We start from the raw sequence: 18,528 nt of genomic DNA on the forward strand, positions 1-18,528 counted from the left end.
GCATCTCAGTGCTAGAGGCGTCGAATCCAGACTGTATCACAACCTGTCCGTGATTTGGAGTCCCATATGCAGGACAACAATTGGCCCAGCGAGTTTGGCCGGTGTAGGCCGTCATTGTAAATAAGAATGTGTTCTTAACTGACTTGCCTAGTTAAATAAAGGTTAAAAAAAATGATGTGACACACACACACACACATGCATGAACACAGGCAAGCATGCAGGCGCACGCACACACACACTCCCACACTTCCTCTACATTCAACAGAACACTTCATCCACCCATAGTGCAGAAGTGAGACATACTGGACAGGGATGCGATTCAGGACAATTTTAGTCAGAGGTGTTTTCCATAAAGCCTCTTTGATAGGACTAGCATGTGTTCGATGGGAGGAAGAGGGGAATTCTTACAGCAACTTGAAGACAAAGACATCGTTTTGTCAGAGTGACAGAGCAAGAGAGAGAGAGAGAGGGAGAGAAAGAGACAGAGCAAGAGAGAGAGAAAGGAAGCGAAAGAGACAGAGCAAGAGACAGAGAGGGAGAGAAAGAGACAGAGCAAGAGAGAGAGAGGGAGAGAAAGAGACAGAGCAAGAGAGAGAGAGGGAGAGAAAGAGACAGAGCAAGAGAGAGAGAGGGAGCGAAAGAGACAGAGCAAGAGAGAGAGGGAGAGAAAGAGACAGAGCAAGAGAGAGAGAGGGAGAGAAAGAGACAGAGCAAGAGAGAGAGAGCGAAAGAGACAGAGCAAGAGAGAGAGAGGGAGCGAAAGAGACAGAGCAAGAGAGAGAGAGGGAGAGAAAGAGACAAAAGTGATTCAAGAAGTGATTCACAAACCTTCCATAACAAAGCCATCACCTACAGAGAGATGAACCTGGAGAAGAGTCCCCTAAGCAAGCTGGTCCTGGGGCTCTGTTCACAAACACAAACACACCCTACAGAGCCCCAGGACAACAGCACAATTAGACCCAACCAAATCATGAGAAAACAAAAAGATAATTACTTGACACATTGGAAAGAATTAACAAAAAAACAGAGCAAACTAGAATGCTATTTGGCCCTAAACAGAGAGTACACAGCGGCAGAATACCTGACCACTGTGACTGACCCAAAATTAAGGAAAGCTTTGACTATGTACAGACTCAGTGAGCATAGCCTTGCTATTGAGAAAGGCCGCCGTAGGCAGACATGGCTCTCAAGAGAAGACAGGCTATGTGCTCACTGCCCACAAAATGAGGTGGAAACTGAGCTGCACTTCCTAACCTCCTGCCCAATGTATGACCATATTAGAGAGACATATTTCCCTCAGATTACACAGATCCACAAAGAATTCGAAAACAAATCCAAATTTGAAAAAGTCCCATATCTACTGGGTGAAATTCCACAGTGTGCCATCACAGCAGCAAGATTTGTGACCTGTTGCCACGAGAAAAGGGCAACCAGTGAAGAACACACACCATTGTAAATACAACCCATATTTATGCTTATTTATTTTATCTTGTGTCCTTTAACCATTTGTACATTGTTAAAACACTGTGTATATATATATATAATATGACATTTGTAATGTCTTTACTGTTTTGAAACCTCTGTATGTGTAATGTTTACTGTTAATTTTTGTTGTTTTTCACTTTATATATTTACTTTGTATGTTGTCTACCTCACTTGCTTTGGCAATGTTAACACATGTTTCCCATGCCAATAAAGCCCTTGAATTGAATTGAATTGAATTGAAATTGAATTGAATTGAATTGAATTGAATTGAATTGACAAAGCAAGAGAGAGAGAGAGAGCGAAAGAGACAGAGCAAGAGAGAGAGAGGGAGCTAAAGAGACAGAGCAAGAGAGAGAGAGGGAGAGAAAGAGACAAAGCAAGAGAGAGAGAGAGAGCGAAAGAGACAGAGCAAGAGAGAGAGAGGGAGCTAAAGAGACAGAGCAAGAGAGAGAGAGGGAGCTAAAGAGACAGAGCAAGAGAGAGAGGGAGCTAAAGAGACAGAGCAAGAGAGAGAGAGGGAGCGAAAGAGACAGAGCAAGAGAGAGACAGAGCAAGAGAGAGAGGGAGCGAGAGAGGGAGAGAGAGTGGGAGCGAAAGAGACAGAGCAAGAGAGAGAGAGGGAGATAAAGAGACAGAGCAAGAGAGAGAGAGGGAGAGAAAGAGACAGAGCAAGAGAGAGAGGGAGAGAAAGAGACAGAGCAAGAGAGAGAGAGGGAGCTAAAGCGACAGAGCAAGAGAGAGAGGGAGCGAGAGCAAGAGAGAGAGAGGGAGCGAAAGAGACAGAGCAAGAGAGAGAGGGAGCGAAAGAGACAGCAAGAGAGAGAGAGGGAGAGAAAGAGACAGAGCAAGAGAGAGAGAGAGAGAAAGAGACAGAGCAAGAGAGAGAGAGGGAGAGAAAGAGACAGAGCAAGAGAGAGAGAGGGAGCTAAAGAGACAGAGCAAGAGAGAGAGAGGGAGAGAAAGAGACAGCAAGAGAGAGAGCGGGAGAGAAAGAGACAGCAAGAGAGAGAGAGGGAGAGAAAGAGACAGAGCAAGAGAGAGAGGGAGCGAGAGAGGGAGAGAGAGTGGGAGCGAAAGAGACAGAGCAAGAGAGAGAGCGGGAGAGAAAGAGACAGCAAGAGAGAGAGAGGGAGAGAAAGAGACAGCAAGAGAGAAAGAGGGAGAGAAAGAGACAGCAAGAGAGAGAGTGGGAGCAAAAGAGACAGAGCAAGAGAGAGAGAGAAAGAGACAGCAAGAGAGAGAGAGGGAGAGAAAGAGACAGCAAGAGAGAGAGAGGGAGAGAAAGAGACAGAGCAAGAGAGAGAGGGAGCGAGAGAGGGAGAGAGAGTGGGAGCGAAAGAGACAGAGCAAGAGAGAGAGGGAGCGAGAGAGGGAGAGAGAGTGGGATGAAAGAGAGAGCAAGAGAGAGAGAGGGAGAGAAAGAGACAGCAAGAGAGAAAGAGGGAGAGAAAGAGACAGCAAGAGAGAGAGAGGGAGAGAAAGAGACAGCAAGAGAGAGAGAGAGGGAGAGAAAGAGACAGAGCAAGAGAGAGAGGGAGCGAGAGAGGGAGAGAGAGTGGGATGAAAGAGACAGAGCAAGAGAGAGAGAGGGAGAGAAAGAGACAGCAAGAGAGAAAGAGGGAGAGAAAGAGACAGCAAGAGAGAGAGAGGGAGAGAAAGAGACAGAGCAAGAGAGAGAGAGGGAGAGAAAGAGACAGCAAGAGAGAGAGAGGGAGAGAAAGAGACAGAGCAAGAGAGAGAGAGGGAGAGAAAGAGACAGAGCAAGAGAGAGGGAGCGAATGAGACAGAGCAAGAGAGAGAGAGGGAGCGAGAGAGGGGAGATGAAGGTCTCTGAAAGACAGAGATTTGATCTTAACTTCTCCCCTCTTTTTTCCTCTCTTTCTCTCATGTACGCTTCTCTCATCTCCTCTCTTATCTCTGTAGTTTTCTCTCTCTCTGTTTCTCCTTCAGTCTGTTTCTTGTTTTTCTCTTTTCGTTCTGAAACCATTTCCTTTTATGAGATTCTAGGAACTCTAATATGTTTACGGCGTTTCCAATTATAATAGAATTAAGTAGATTAAATCCAGGATTCATGCATTTTCCAGCTTTAATCGAATACAAAGCTTTCTCTTTGACACCTACTGTGCTCTGTAAATGACTTGATTGTTTGAAGTCGTAAGGCATACTCAGCATTCACTTCTCTTATGACTTCAATTTAGTAGTCATAATACTGTTAGGTCCCTGTTTAATGGTTAAACAGGGATATTTCCTATGTTTTTCAAGGGGTATTAATCCCCTCCTACTCCTCTCTCTCAAACACACATGCGTACGTGCACGCACACAGACAAAACTGTTAAACTATTGTCTTTTTCTCTCTTTGAGTCAATTACTCACCACATTTTATACACTGCAGTGCTAGCTAGTTGTAGTTTATGCTTTCAGTACTATATTAATTCTCTGATCCTTTGATCAGTTTTGCTTCTACAAACACACAGAAAGCGGTGCCACTGACAGAGATTTAATAAGGTAATCCACTTGATCAAATAAAATGAATTCCATCCAATATCCATATTTTCCACAAGTATGATACTTGAACCCCAGCTTTAAAGTGTGTGTCCCAAATGTCACCCAATTCCCTATATAGCGCACTAAATAGGGAACAAGCCTGTTAAACAGCCATCGTTGAGTGGCTGCTGCCAACATACTGACTCATCTCTAGCCACTTTAATAATGAAAAATTGATGTAATATATGTATCACTAGTCACTTTAAACAATGCCACTTTATATAATGTTTACATACCCTACATTACTCATCTCATATGTATATACTGTACTCTATACCACCTACTGCATCTTGCCTATGCTGTTCAGCCATCGCTCATTCATATATTTTTATGTACATATTCTTATTCATTCCTTTACACTTGTGTGTATAAGGTAGTAGTTTGGGAATTGTTAGGTTAGATTACTCGTTGGTTATTACTGCATGGTTGGAACTAGAAGCACAAGCATTCCGCTACACTCACATTAACATCTGCTAACCATGTGTATGTGACCAATCAAATTTAATTTGATTTGAGATGCCATATGGGATGTAGCCTGTTACACCCTGATCTGTTTCACCTGTCTTTGTGATTGTCTCCACCCCCCTCCAGGTGTCACCCATCTTCCCCCTTATCCCCTGTATATTTAAACCTGTGTTCTCTGTTTGTCTGTTGCCAGTTCGTTGTGTTCATCAAACCTACCAGCGTTTGTTTCCCTGCTCCTGCCGGTTTTCCTGCTCCTAGTCCTTCCCGGTTTTGACCACTGCCTGCCTTGACCCTGAGACCTCCTGCCGTTCTGGATCCTTTATACCTTCTCTGGATTATTGACGCCTGCTTGCCTTGACCTGTCATTTGCCTTTCCCTGTTAGGAATACACTTTTGTTTCTTCAACTCTGTCTGCATCTCAGTCATACCTCAAATGTGATAAGCCTATGGTTGGTTCAATTGTATAAATGGGTTAATTCTATTGGTCTTAATGTCTGAGGGTTTCTTGGAAATTCATTAATAATCTAAAGCTATTATTCTAATTAAGGCCTGGAGTGGCAGGCTTTGTTTTGGTTTGGTTTCCTACTCAACTATGCATGAATCCAAAAAATGTGAAACCACACTTGGTGAATAAACAAAGGTAGAAAGAGATGGAGAGAGAAAAGCCAGTAAAAGAGGGGAATGGATTAGAAGTAGTAGCGGTGGTGGTAGTAGTAGTAGTATAGGGGAGGACCATTTCATAAAAATACATGTTTTTTTTTACATTTAAAAAGTTAGCCTTTATAGATAAAACTATACCGAATATAATCACATCACCAAACAATTGATTACAATTTTCCAACAGTCTATAGGAGGCACAACAGCACTCTGTAGGGTAGCACCATGGTGTAGCCGGAGGACAGCCTGCTTTCATCCTCCTCTGGGTACATTGACTTCAATAGAAAACCTAGAAGTTCTCACTCCCTGCCATAGACTTACACAGTAGTTATGACAACTTCCGGAGGAAGACATGTTGTCCAGCTAATCAAAGGATCAGAGAATTAATATAGTACTGAAAGCATAAACTACAACTAGCTAGCACTGCAGTGTATAAAATGTGGTGAGTAATTGACTCAAAGAGAGAAAAAGACAATAGTTTAACAGTTTTGAAGAAATTAATTTCTTCCAAAATGAAGGATAAGCAAGATAAAAAGAGAGAGTGTTTTTTTTCACTTTCAGTTACTTCGCTAGCAAATGCAGCTAGCTAATTTAGCCTACTCAAACACCCTGCTCAAACAGAGGGATGCTATGTTAGCTAGCTGGACACGACTATCCAACACAACACTAGAACACTTACAAATCAAGGTAAGCTTTCGGTATTACTCATTTATTGCCACCGGGGCCCGCCAGTGCAACTGCTTACTGACTGTACACTAACGTTACTGCATGATTGTAGCGGGTTTACAAATGCGTTAGTTCTATTAGCTATGCTGACTATGACATTACTTTAGCTAATATGGAGACAACGATGTAAGCTGTGTGTAGCGGTTTGGTTTGGAAAATATTTTTTTAGCCTGGTCACATACAGCTAATGTGTTGTGCATTGAAGTCCACAAGCGAAAGGACAAGGTGAGAGGAGGAAAGCGCATAGAAGGAATAAAACGTGGCTGCTATGAAAGTGAACTGTGTTTACGCGTAATCAGGGGTGTATTCATTCTGCTGATTCTGTTGAAAAAACTTTCTTAAGCGGAAGCAAATGGAACAAAACGGGGATAAACATAACTGAATTTGTCCAATATAAACTCTTGTTTGCAACTGTTGGACTAATGATTACACTCTATATCAGCTAGATGCAGGCAAGAGTGTGCAAGGTGGTATTGAATGTCACTGTCAGTCCATGTGTCACTGTCTGTGGCCTCAAATTTGTCTCTCGAGCTGTGTGCATCTACGTTGTAAACTTTCATTCATAGGCTAGGATGTAGCAACCTCATGATGGGTATAGGGAACATTTGAGTATCATGTACAGTTGAAGTCGGAAGTTTACATACACCTTAGCCAAATATATTTAAACTCAGTTTTTCACAATTTCTGACATTTAATCTGAGTAAAAATTCCCTGTCTTAGGTCAGTTAGGATCACCAGTTTATTTTAAGAATGTGAAATGTCAGAATAATAGTAGAGAGATTGATTTATTTCAGCTTTTATTTCTTTCATCACATTCCCAGTGGGTCAGAAGTTTACATACACTCAATTAGTATTTGGTAGCATTGCCTTTAAATTGTTTAACTTGGGTCAAACATTTCAGGTAGCCTTCCACAAGCTTCCCACAATAAGTTGGGTGAATTTTGGCCCATTCCTCCTGACAGAGCTGGTGTAACCGAGTCAGGTTTGTAGGCCTCCTTGCTCGCATACGCTTTTTCAGTTCTACCCACACATTTTCTATGCGATTGAGGTCAGGACTTTGTGATGGTCAATCCAATACCTTCCCTTTGTTGTCCTTAAGCCATTTTGCCACAACTTTGGAAGTATGCTTGGGGTCCATTTGGAAGACCCATTTGTGATCAAGCTTTAACTTCCTGACTGATGTCTTGAGATGTTGCTTCAATATATCCACATAATATTTCTTCCTCATTAAGCCATCTATTTTGTGAAATGCACCAGTCCCTCCTGCAGCAATGCACCCCCACAACATGATGATGTCACCCCAGTGCTTCACAGTTGGGATGGTGTTCTTCGACTTGCAAGCCTCCCCCTTTTTCCTCCAAACATAACGATGGCCATTATGGCCAAACAGTTCTATTTTTGTTTCATCAGACCAGAGGACATTTCTCCAAAAAGTACGATCTTTGCAGTTGTAAACCGTAGTCTGGCTTTTTTATGGCGGTTTTGGAGCAGTGGCTTCTTCCTTGCTGAGCGGCCTTTCAGGTTATGTCGATATAGGACTCGTTTTACTGTGGATATAGATACTTTTGCATCTGTTTCCTCCAGCATCTTCACAAGGTCCTTTGCTGTTGTTCTGGGATTGACATGCACTTTTCACACCAAAATACGTTAATCTCTAGGAGACAGAACGCGTCTCCTTCCTTGGCAGTATGACGGCTGCGTGGTCCCATAGTGTTTATACTTGCGTACTATTGTTTGTACAGATGAACGTGGCACCTTCAGGTGTTTGGAAATTGCTCCCAAGGATGAAACAGACTTGTGGAGGTCTACAATTTTTTTCTCTGAGGCCTTGGCTGATTTCTTTTGATTTTCCCATGATGTAAGGTAAAGAGGCACTGAGTTTGAAGGTAGGCCTTGAAATACATCCACAGGTACACCTCCAATCGACTAAAATGTTGTCAATTAGCCTATCAGAAGCTTCTAAAGCCATGATATAATTTTCTGGAATTTTCCAAGCTGTTTAAAGGAACAGTCAACTTAGTGTATGTTAACTTCTGACCCACTGGATTTGTGATACAGTGAATTATAAGTGAAATAATCTGTCTGTAAACAATCGTTGGAAAAATGAATTGTGTCATGCACAAAATAGATGTCCTAAACGACTTGCCAAAACTATAGTTTGTTAACAAGACATTTGTGGAGTGGTTCAAAAACAAGTTTTAATGACTCCAACCTTAGTGTATGTAAACTCCCGACTTCAACTTTAGTAGCCTAAACCTATCAATCTGATATTGAACTGGGTGAATGGAATATGAATGAGTCATCCAATATGCTGTAATAGATAAATAGCCATGCTCATGAAAAAAATAACTTAAAATAACTTAAACGGCACTGACCGCCACTGTAGTGGTAGTAGTAGTAGTAGTAGTAGTAGTGGTAGTAGTAGTAATAGTAGTAGTCATAGTAATAGTAGTGGTAGTAGTAGTAATAGTAGTAATAGTAGTAGTAATAGTAGTAGTAGTAGTACTAGTAGTAGTAGTGGTAGTAATAGTAGTGGTAGTAATAGTAGTAGTAATAGTAGTGGTAGGCGTAATAGTAGTAGTAGTAGTAGTAGGAACAGTAGTAGTAGTAGTAGTGGTAGTAATAGTAGTGGTAGTGGTAGTAGTGGTAGTAGTAATAGTAGTAATAGTAGTAGTAATAGTAGTTGTAGTAGTACTAGTAGTAGTAGTGGTAGTAGTAATAGTAGTAGTAATATTAGTAGTAGTAGTACTAGTAGTAGTAATAGTAGTAGTAGTAGTAGTAGTAGTAGTAGTAGTACTAGTAGTAGTAATAGTAGTATTAGTAGTAATAGTAGTAATAGTAGTAGTAATAGTAGTAGTAGTAGTAGTAATAGTAGTAGTAATAGTAGTAATAGTAGTAGTAGTAGTACTAGTGGTAGTAGTAATAGTAGTAGTAATAGTAGTAGTAGTAGTACTAGTAGTAGTAATAGTAGTAGTAGTAGTAGTAGTAGTAGTAGTAGTACTAGTAGTAGTACTAGTAGTAGTAATAGTAGTATTAATAGTAGTAGTAATAGTAATAGTAGTAGTACTAGTAGTAGTAGTGGTAGTAGTAATAGTAGTAGTAGTAGTAATAGTAGTAGTAATAGTAGTAGTAGTACTAGTAGTAGTAGTAATAGTGGTAGTAGTGGTAGTAGTGATGGTATTAGTGCTTCGTTGCAGAGAACTGGTATAAACGGTACTGTAGGTGTCTATCTCTTTGCCTTGTATCATCACTGGGCACTGACCTAATGTTGACAACATCCCCAGGTCTCTCCCCTTTTTAAAACCACCCACTACCTTTCAAATCAACTCTCATCTTTCCTTTTTTTTCTGTCCTTGTCTATTGCATTATTATTTCTTTCTCAATAAAGTATCTATGCTATTCTATTTCATCATAAAATCCCTCACCTCTCTCTATATTTATATTCAGACACCCCTCCCTCCCTCCAGGTTGAATAATCATGTCCCCCTGCCTTCCAATCACTCCTTGCCTGACTCTTCACTCTCTAAATCAAAGTAATGTATTCTGAACCCCACCCTGGCACATCTGCCTGATCCACCACTTGACACCCACCCGTCAGTCAGTCAAGCTAGGCCTCCAGCTGCAGAAACTAAATCAAACAAGTGTGTGCGTGACACACATGCATACAGTACCAATCAAAAGTTTGGACACACCTATTAATTCAAGGGTTTTTCTTTATTTGTACTATGTTCTACATTGTAGAATAATAGTGAAGACATCAAAACTATGAAATAACACATGGAATCATGTAGTAACCAAAAAAGCGTTAAACAAATCAAAATATATTTGAGATTTGAGATTCATCAAAGTAGCCATCCTTTTCCTTCATGACAGCTTTGCACAATCTTGGCATTCTCTCAACCAGCTTCATGAGGTAGTCACTTGGAATGCATTTAAATTAACAGGTGTGCCTTGATTAAGTTAATTTAATTTAATTAACTTCTTAATGCGTTCGAGCCAATCGGTTGTGTTGTGACAAGTTCGGAAAGACCAAGTCCATATTATGGCAAGAACAGCTCAAATAAGCAAATGGAAACGAAAGCCCATCATTACTTTAAGACATGAAGGTCAGTCAATCTGGAACATTTCAAGAACTTTGAACGTTTTTTCAAGTGCACTTGCAAAAACCATCAAGCGCTATGATGAAACGCCACAGTAAAGAAAGACCCAGAGTTACCTCTGCTGCAGAGGATAAGTTCATTAGAGTTACCAGCCTCAGATTGCAGCCCAAATAAATGCTTCACATAGTTCAAGTAACAGACACATCTCAACATCAACTGTTCAGAGGAGACTGTGTGAATCAGGTCGAATTGCAGGTTGAATTGTTGCAAAGAAACCACTACTAAAGGACACCAATAAGAAGAAGAGACTTGCTTGGGCCAAGAAACATGAGCAACGGACATTAGACCGGCGGAACTTTGTCTGGTCTTATGAGTCCAAATTTGAGATTTTTGCTTCCAACCACTGTCTTCGTGAGACGCAGAGTAGGTGAACGGATGATCTCTGCATATGTGGTTCCCACCATGAAGCATGGAGGAGGAGGTGTGATCGTGTGGGGGTGCTTTGCTAGTGACACTGTCAGTGACACTGTCAGGTACACTTAACCAGCATGGCTACCACAGCGTTCTGCAGCATACGCCATCTCATCTGGTTTGCGCTTAGTGGGACTATCATTTGTTTTTCAAGAGGACAATGACCCAACACACCTTCAGGCTGTGTAAGGGCTACTTGACCAAGAAGGAGAGTGATGGAGTGCTGCATCAGATGACCTGGCCTCCACAATCACCCAACCTCAACCCAATTGAGATGGTTTGGGATGAGTTGGACCGCAGAGTGAAGGAAAAGCAGCCATCAAGTGCTCAGCATATGTGGGAACTCCCTCAAGACTGTTGGAAAAGCATTCCAGGTGAAGCTGGTTGAGAGAATGCTAAGAGTGTGCAAAGCTGTCATCAAGGCAAAGGGTGGCTACGTTGAAGAATCTCAAATATAGAATATATTTTGATCTGTTGAACACTATTTTGATTACTACGTTATTCCATATGTGTTATTTCATAGTATTGATGTCTTCACTATTATTCTACAATGTAGAAAATCATAAAAATAAAGAAAATCCCTTGTATGAGCAGGTGTGTCCAAACTTTGGACTGGTACTGCATTCAGAAAGTATTCAGACCCCTTGACTTTTTCCACATTTTGTTACAATACAGCCTTATTCTAAAATCGATTACATAGATTTTTTCCCCTTCATCAATCTACACACAATACCCCATAATGACAGTGAAAGCAGGTTTTTAGAATTTTTTGCCAATTTATTCAAAATAAAAAAACAGATGCCTTGTTTACATAAGTATTCAGACCTTTGCAGTGAGACTCGAAATTGAGCTCAGGTGCATCCTGTTTCCATTGATCATCCTTGAGATGTTTTTACAACTTGATTAGAGTCCACCTGTGGTAAATTCTATTGATTGTATATGATTTGGAAAGGCACATGCTTGTCTGTAGGGTCCCACAGTCGACCGTTCATGTCAGAGCAAAAGACATGAGGTCGAAGGAATTGTCCATAGCGCTCAGAGACATCATTGTGTCGAGGCACAGATATGGGGAATTGTACCAAAACCTTTCTGCAGCATTGAAGGTCCCCAAAAACGCAGTGGCCTCCATTTATCTTAAATGGTAGAAAGTTGAAAACATCAAGACTCTTCCTAGAGCTGGCCACCCGGCCAAACTGAGCAATCAGGGGAGAAGGGCTTTGGCCAGGGAGGTGACCAAGAACCCAAGGGTTACTCAGAGAGAGCTCCATATTTCCTCTGTGGAGATGGGAGAACCTTCCAGAAGGACAACCACCTCTGCAGCACTCCACCAATCAGGACTTTATGATAGAGTGGCCAGACGGAAGCCACTACTCAGTAAAAGGCACATGACAGCCTGCTTGGAGTTTTCCAAAAGGCACCTAAAGGACTCTCAGACCATGAGAAACAAGATTCTCTGATGAAACCAAAGAACTCTTTGGCCTAAATGCCAAGCGTCACGTCTGGAGGAAACCTGGCCACCCTACAGTGAAGCATGGGGGTGGCAGAATCATACTGTGGGGATGTTTTTCATCGGCAGGGACAGGGAGACTAGTCAGGATCGAGGGAAAGATGAACGGAGCAAAGTACAGTACAGAGATCCTTGATGAAAACCTGCTCCAGAGCGCTCAGGACCTCAGACTGGGGTGAAGAATTATCTTCCAACAGGACAACGACCCTAAGCACACAGCCAAGACAACGCAGGAGTAGCTTCAGAACAAGTCTCTAAATGTCCTTGAGTGGACCAGCCAGAGCCCGGGACTTGAACCCGCCCTGAAAATAGCTGTGCAGCAAAGATCCCCATCCAACCTGACAGAGCTTGAGAGGATCTGCAGAAAAGATTGGGAGAAACTACCCAAATACAGGTGTGCCAAGCTTGTAGCGTTATACCGAAGAAGACTTGAGGCTGTCATCTCTGCCAAAGGTGCTTCAACAAAGTATTTATGTAAATGTGATATTTCAGTTTTTTTATTTGTTATACATTTTGGGGAAAAAACACAAAAAACAGTTTTTGCTTTGTCATTATGGGATATTGTGTGTAGATGGATGAGGAACAAAAACTATTTAATCCATTTTAGAATAAGGCTGTAACGTATCAAAATGTGGAAAAAATCAAGGGGTTTGAATACTTTCCGAATGCACTGTAGTGCACTACTTTAACTAGATCCCTATGGGCCCTGGTCAAATAATAGTGCACTGTCTAGTGGTTAGAGCATTAGACCAGTAACCGAAAGGTTACTGAAAATAAACCCTGCAAATGATGCAACCCTGCCCCTCTCTGGTTCACTAACACATTGATCTATATGTCATATAAACTGTGCATATCATGTTTATCTTTCCCTCCCTCCATCCCTTCTTCCTCTCTTCTGTCTTGCTGCCGTCTCCCTGTGAACTTGTCTTTCTCGCTCATTCTTCTCTTGATCCCTCCTCTCTTTTTTCTCTCTGTCTCTTCAGACAATTTATCTACCAGCATATATATTACAGGATCGTGAGTGCATTGCTTTTCAAATGGGAGCCCACCCTTCCTTTCCCTTTCCCTCCCTCCCTCCCTCTCTCATCCTCCCCTCCCCTCTTTCTTTCTCCCCTCCCTCTTTCTCTCCCCTCTCTCTCTTTTTAACCTATTTTTCTCTCTCCCCCTCCCTCTCTCTGACCCCACTCCCTCCCTCCCTCTCTATTGCTCCCCCCTCCCCCGTGTCTCTCTCACCTCTCTCTCTTAACTCTCTCTTTATCTGCCCCCCCCCCCCCCCATCTCCCTGGTCTCTCTTAAATCACCCTCTTCAGCCATCCCTCTGTTAGAACAGCTCAATTAATCTCCAGCTGGCTTCAGCGAGGAGGAGGAGATTACATTCTGCTACGGCATAGAGGACCCAGGGTAATCACACACTGTACTGTACAGCGATGTGTGTGTGTGTATAGTGTAGCTATATGAAAGACAGTAAGAAATAACAACTATCTGTTTGGCTCTGGGAGCAGCAGATCTAGGACAGTCAAAGTTAGGGTTGTGACCCCTACTGGGGTCAAGGGGGAACTGCATTGGGGTCGCCAATAAATAAAAAAACAAGAGTAATACAATCTGTACTATTGTGTGGGAAAATATACAAACGTTTTTGAGAAAGATAATTTGAAAAATACAATTTTGAGTAAATGTATTTAAAAAATAACAATAATGATAAGAGATGAAAATGCAATGAATTGAAGGTTATTTATTGATGTGAAATGTACCTATTTTAAGTGTCTGTCGTTAGATTTGTGGTGGAGTGGAGTCGCAACAAATTTTTTGGGGAAAAAACCGGGGTCCCCATAAATTCTGGCAAAATATTTTTTATTTATTTAACTCCAAATTGAATTTCCTGCAATTCTACACATTTTGACATGAGGAGTAGAGAAAATGTTGCAGTTTTAAAGCAAGTTTTCTGCCAACTCTACACAAGGGGTGGAGAGAAAATAATAACAATATTATAAAACATTTCATGCAATTCTACTTATTTTTCCATGGGGCAGAGAGAATTGTTTTGTTGTTTTACAGCTAATTTCTTGACATCAGCAAACCTGTCTCTCACACAACGCCATACACGTGGTCTGCGGTTGTGAGGCCGGTTGGACGTACTGCCAAATTCCCTAAAACGACGTTGGAGGCGGCTTATGGTAGATAAATTAAATAATTCTCTGGCAACAGCTTTGGTGGACATTCCTGCAGTCAGCATGCCAATTGCATGCTCCCTCAAAACTTGTGACATTTATGGCATTGTGTTGTGTGACAAAACTGCATAATTTAGAGTGGCCTTTTATTTCCCCAGCACAAAGTGCACCTGTGTAATGATCATGATACACTTGTCAGGTGAATTACTTATCTTGGCAAAGGACAAATGCTCACTAACAGAGATGTAAACAAATCTGTGCACAACATTTGGCAGAAATAAGCTTTTTGTACGTGTAGAACATTTCTGGGAATCTTTTATTTCAGCTCATGGGACCAACACTTTACATGTTTATATATTTTTTCATTGTATTATGGGCTGCCTGTTCTGTGATCTAGAAACAGAATATAATGTTTTGCATTCTAGAATACCAGAACACTCTACATTGTAATCCTCTCATTTGCCTAATGGATTAATGTAGATTTGCAAGGTCGTTGCCATGTTTGGCACATTGCCTGGTGTTTGCATCTGTTTACAGGCACACCTATACAGTCTGTTGGGAGAGCTGACTGCCACTGCCACACCCATCTTTTCCTTTTCAACGTCTCTCTCTCTCTCTCTCTCTCTCTCTCTCTCTCTCTCTCTCTCTCTCTCTCCTGTTGAAAGCATCTCTCTCTTTTTCTCTTTCTACATCATTCTTTCTTTACCTCTCTCTCTTCTTTCCTCTACCACTTCACTCTCTCTCCCTCCCCTTCCACCTGTTTCTCTCCCCTTTTCTCTCGTTCTCCTACACCCCTTGCTCGGTCTCTTCTTCTCCCGCCTCCCTCTCTGTCCCATCAGACAGTACTGTAGTTAAGGTAGCCAGAGGGAGGAACACAGGAGCACCTCAGAGGAGCACCGCCCCAGATAAATGCCTTCGGTTCCAGAGCGAGAGTGAGAAAGAAGAGAGAGAGATACACTGCAGTAGGATAGCCAGGACAGGAAAGCCTGTATTCACAACGTTGAGTGCTGATCAATCCTCCCTGTCCATATGATCTTATTTAGTATGATCTAAAGGACAAGAACTGATCCTAGATCAGGATAACTTTCTTTCTCTCAGATTAGACTTCCTTCCTTCAGACCACTAGCCTGATCCCAGATCTGTTTGTGCTGGCCCATATGAACACAAACAGACCTGGGACCAGCAGGCTACCAGACCTGTGAATATATCATTACAGCACAGTGCAATCAGAGCCTTCCTTAACAACATTAAACCCGTGAGTTGAAGGAGGGGAGTACAAGAGGGAGAATAGTGTATAAAGTGGCAGAGTAGAAAGAGAGATAAGCTGAAAATAAGCCGAGTTAACTGGAAGATTGGTCAAAATGATAAAGGCATGGTCTAAAGGGCAGGGTATGGGTGAACAGAACTGTGTTAAAATGCCTCACATATTGTAGCAATAATAATATATTATATTTTGTAAAAATATTTGTTTTATGTGACAATTTTTTTTTTAAACATTGTAAGTGAGCAAAATAAACCCACACTCATTTTCAATGTATTTTTTTGAATGTGTCAACACTTATTTCAAACGTGTATGATCACACACAGTCATAAAATGCAAAGTAAAATCTCTATTTATGCAGATTAGTAAAACGCCAGCCGATAATATAATTTCCTCCAAAGTTCCACAACAGCATTGCATTCAATATTAATACCAACCAGTCAGACCCTGTTGCATGCTATACACTGTCTGACTGTGTGCCCAGCAAAACCTACTAAAGACATACCATCATATTATTTCTCTATGTAACATCCATTCAAACTTTTCAACAAGATGTCTGCTTCAATATGCTGTCATTTTCACAATTACAAATCATAATTTTAAAATGAATTAAACGTAAACTATGAAGGTGATACTACGGTACAAAACTTACAAACACTTCTAGCACAAAATTGAGAGGAATGACGATAAGCACATTTGCCCATTTTAACAATATTCTCAACAGAAATCTTGAAATATAAATACTTTTGACAGTTGTATCCAATGACATCACCACTAATATTATTCTCTACTCACTACAAATACATTCACGACACATTAAATGACTCTTCTAGAAATCTAACCATCTTTCCACAGCCATCACAGACAGGCTAGGAAGGTGATTGTGATGCTGTGAGGGGAACTGCAGATGTGACCAAGGTGTGGTGAAGCTATAATCCTCCAGACAGACAGCATTCTAATTAATCTCTCTCGCTCTCTCTCTCTCTCTCTCTCTCTCTCTCTTCTTCTCTTACCTCCACAGGTTTAAAAGATGGCCTCAGGGATGTTGATTCTCCTTTTCCTCTGTCCTCCTTGTTTTCTTCCCCTCGCTCTCTCTCTCTTCCCCTCTCTCTATCAAATTGATTGTGCCCTCTCCTCTCTCTCTGTGCTGATGCTGCAGTGATACCAAAACACACCCTCTCTCCCTCTCTCTTTATGCCTCCCTCGCTCTCATTGGCTTCCTGCTAGAGGTGACATGCCTTTCTTCTGCTCTGCCTCTCCACTCATCCCTCCCTCTTCCCCTGCCTCGCTCTCTCACTCAGCTCGCACTCTCGGTGAATTCTGACCCCATCCCTCCCTTTCCTCTCTCAATTCCCTCAGTTCACCCCATCCCCTCCCTCCCTCCCTCCTCCTCCCCTCCCTCTTCTCTCTATCTGGATTAGTTTTGCCAGGTTTCAGTAGCCAGATAGCAGTTCTCTCTCCTCTTTCTATATGCATCGATGCAGATCAGCTCTTGCAGACATAACAATAGACTTATTAGCATGGTGGTATAGCCTACAACCCGACGCTGTGCTCTACATCTCACTCTCTCTGCTGTCTGTCTGCATCCCAAATGGCACCCTAGTTCCTATATAGTCCACTAAACAGGGAATAAGGTGCCATTTGGGATGCATCCCACATCTTTCCTTGTCTCTTCTTCACCATGCTCTGTCTAATAGCCCTATACAGGTGCTTTAATGGCTTGGCCAAAATACCCTTTATATTAATAACGTCTACCATGGTCGACCGAGCCCATCTCTCTCTAACAATTAACAGATTCTGGCTTCTGTAGCTACTAAGACATCTTTTGCACACACACACGCACTATCTAGTGGGTTTTCAATTAATAATAGCCCAATCCAAGGGAAATGTCAGTGTCTGAAAGCATTGTTGTGTTATGTAATACAATAATACGTGTTGTGAATTAATGTTGTCTGTGACCTGTGACTGGGAGGGGTGCCTGAGGGGCAGAGCCGGGTGATTTTGAGACTTGCTGATTGGGGGATAAAGAGGAAGTGTCTTAGTAACCTGTAGGAAGCCTCCCTGTGTTGTGACATGATAACAGCCAGACACTTGGGTGAAAACAGGGATACAACACTTTGGAAATATGATACTCAGTGTCTTGGGTGGTCTACCCTGGCCTGAATTTTCACCGACCCTAAAAAGTGCAATGAGAGAGCGAGCGAGTTGTCTGTATGCTCTGATAAGGGTCTTTGTGACCAAAAGCTTGGCAATGAAATCTGCATTAATCTAAGTGGGACTCATTTCTATAGTTTATTCTCTCATCTTTCTGCTCCTGTCAGGTGATAACAGTGAGACAACACTGTCTATCCTGGGGTGGTCTGGGTCTAGACTGACTGAGGGCTGTACAGAACTGGCCTTTCACTGATCCTAAAACTGAATAGAGAGATAGAACGAGATAGAGTAAGAGATAGAGGAAAGGAAGAGATAGAGGAAGAGGAGAGGGTTGGTCAGGATTGATCAGGACTGTACCCAACTGTATTTTCTACTGATCGTCATGCTTATCTTTTCTCATGTTGTTGTGACTTTTGCGGAAGCATTGTCTACTCCCCTACTTGTTTTCATCAATCCAGAAAAATATGAAGAGAGAGTAGAGAAATAAAGTAGAGAGAGAGAGAATGAGAGGGAAAGAGAAAGAGAAAGAGACAGAGACAGAGACAGAGACAGAGACAGAGACAGAGAGAGCGAGAGCGAGAAATAGATCCACATAACCACACAGAGTTTAAAGTTGAGGATGACTGGCATGATAGCAGTATTATCCCAGTCCCATTGAGCTCCATGTCTTTCCACTTTGCCACTGGTGCCAGTCCAACTGCCAATGTACCCAGTCCCACAGAAAGTGGCTGACAAAGGAGGAAGCATAGGAACCATGGGCATGGCGGCATAGATGATTGATTACACTAAGACCAGATGAGGTACAACACAACCCGAGGGCGTACACAGTCAGAGTTCGGATATAGCTGTGACCGCTTGTGAATACAGGTCTCTGAAGCTACAGATAACAACTTGGACTAGAGCTGTGTTATCATAATAGGTTTTTAACCACAAGGATCTTTTCTGGTCAAAATCACCAGGGTTTGAGAGATACTGTAACATTTCAAGAAG

At 41.9% G+C, this 18,528-nt stretch overlaps 2 protein-coding genes across 2 annotated transcripts in view; one reads left to right on the top strand and one right to left on the bottom strand.

Annotated features, from left to right (window-relative positions):
• The window catches only part of LOC139416851 (neural cell adhesion molecule L1-like), a 135,315-nt gene extending 118,833 nt beyond the window's left edge, over positions 1 to 16,482 (bottom strand). The window contains exon 1 of the mRNA XM_071165987.1: positions 16,398 to 16,482. The gene's annotated coding sequence lies outside the window, so the exon portion shown is untranslated. The remainder of the gene's footprint in view (positions 1 to 16,397) is intronic.
• LOC139417606 (mucin-2-like) overlaps positions 1 to 18,528 on the top strand; it is a 50,950-nt gene that overhangs the window by 445 nt on the left and 31,977 nt on the right. The gene's annotated exons all lie outside the window — the stretch shown is intronic.

This window comes from Oncorhynchus clarkii, chromosome 9, assembly GCF_045791955.1.
Source record: "Oncorhynchus clarkii lewisi isolate Uvic-CL-2024 chromosome 9, UVic_Ocla_1.0, whole genome shotgun sequence".
NCBI classification, from domain to species: Eukaryota; Metazoa; Chordata; class Actinopteri; order Salmoniformes; family Salmonidae; genus Oncorhynchus; species Oncorhynchus clarkii.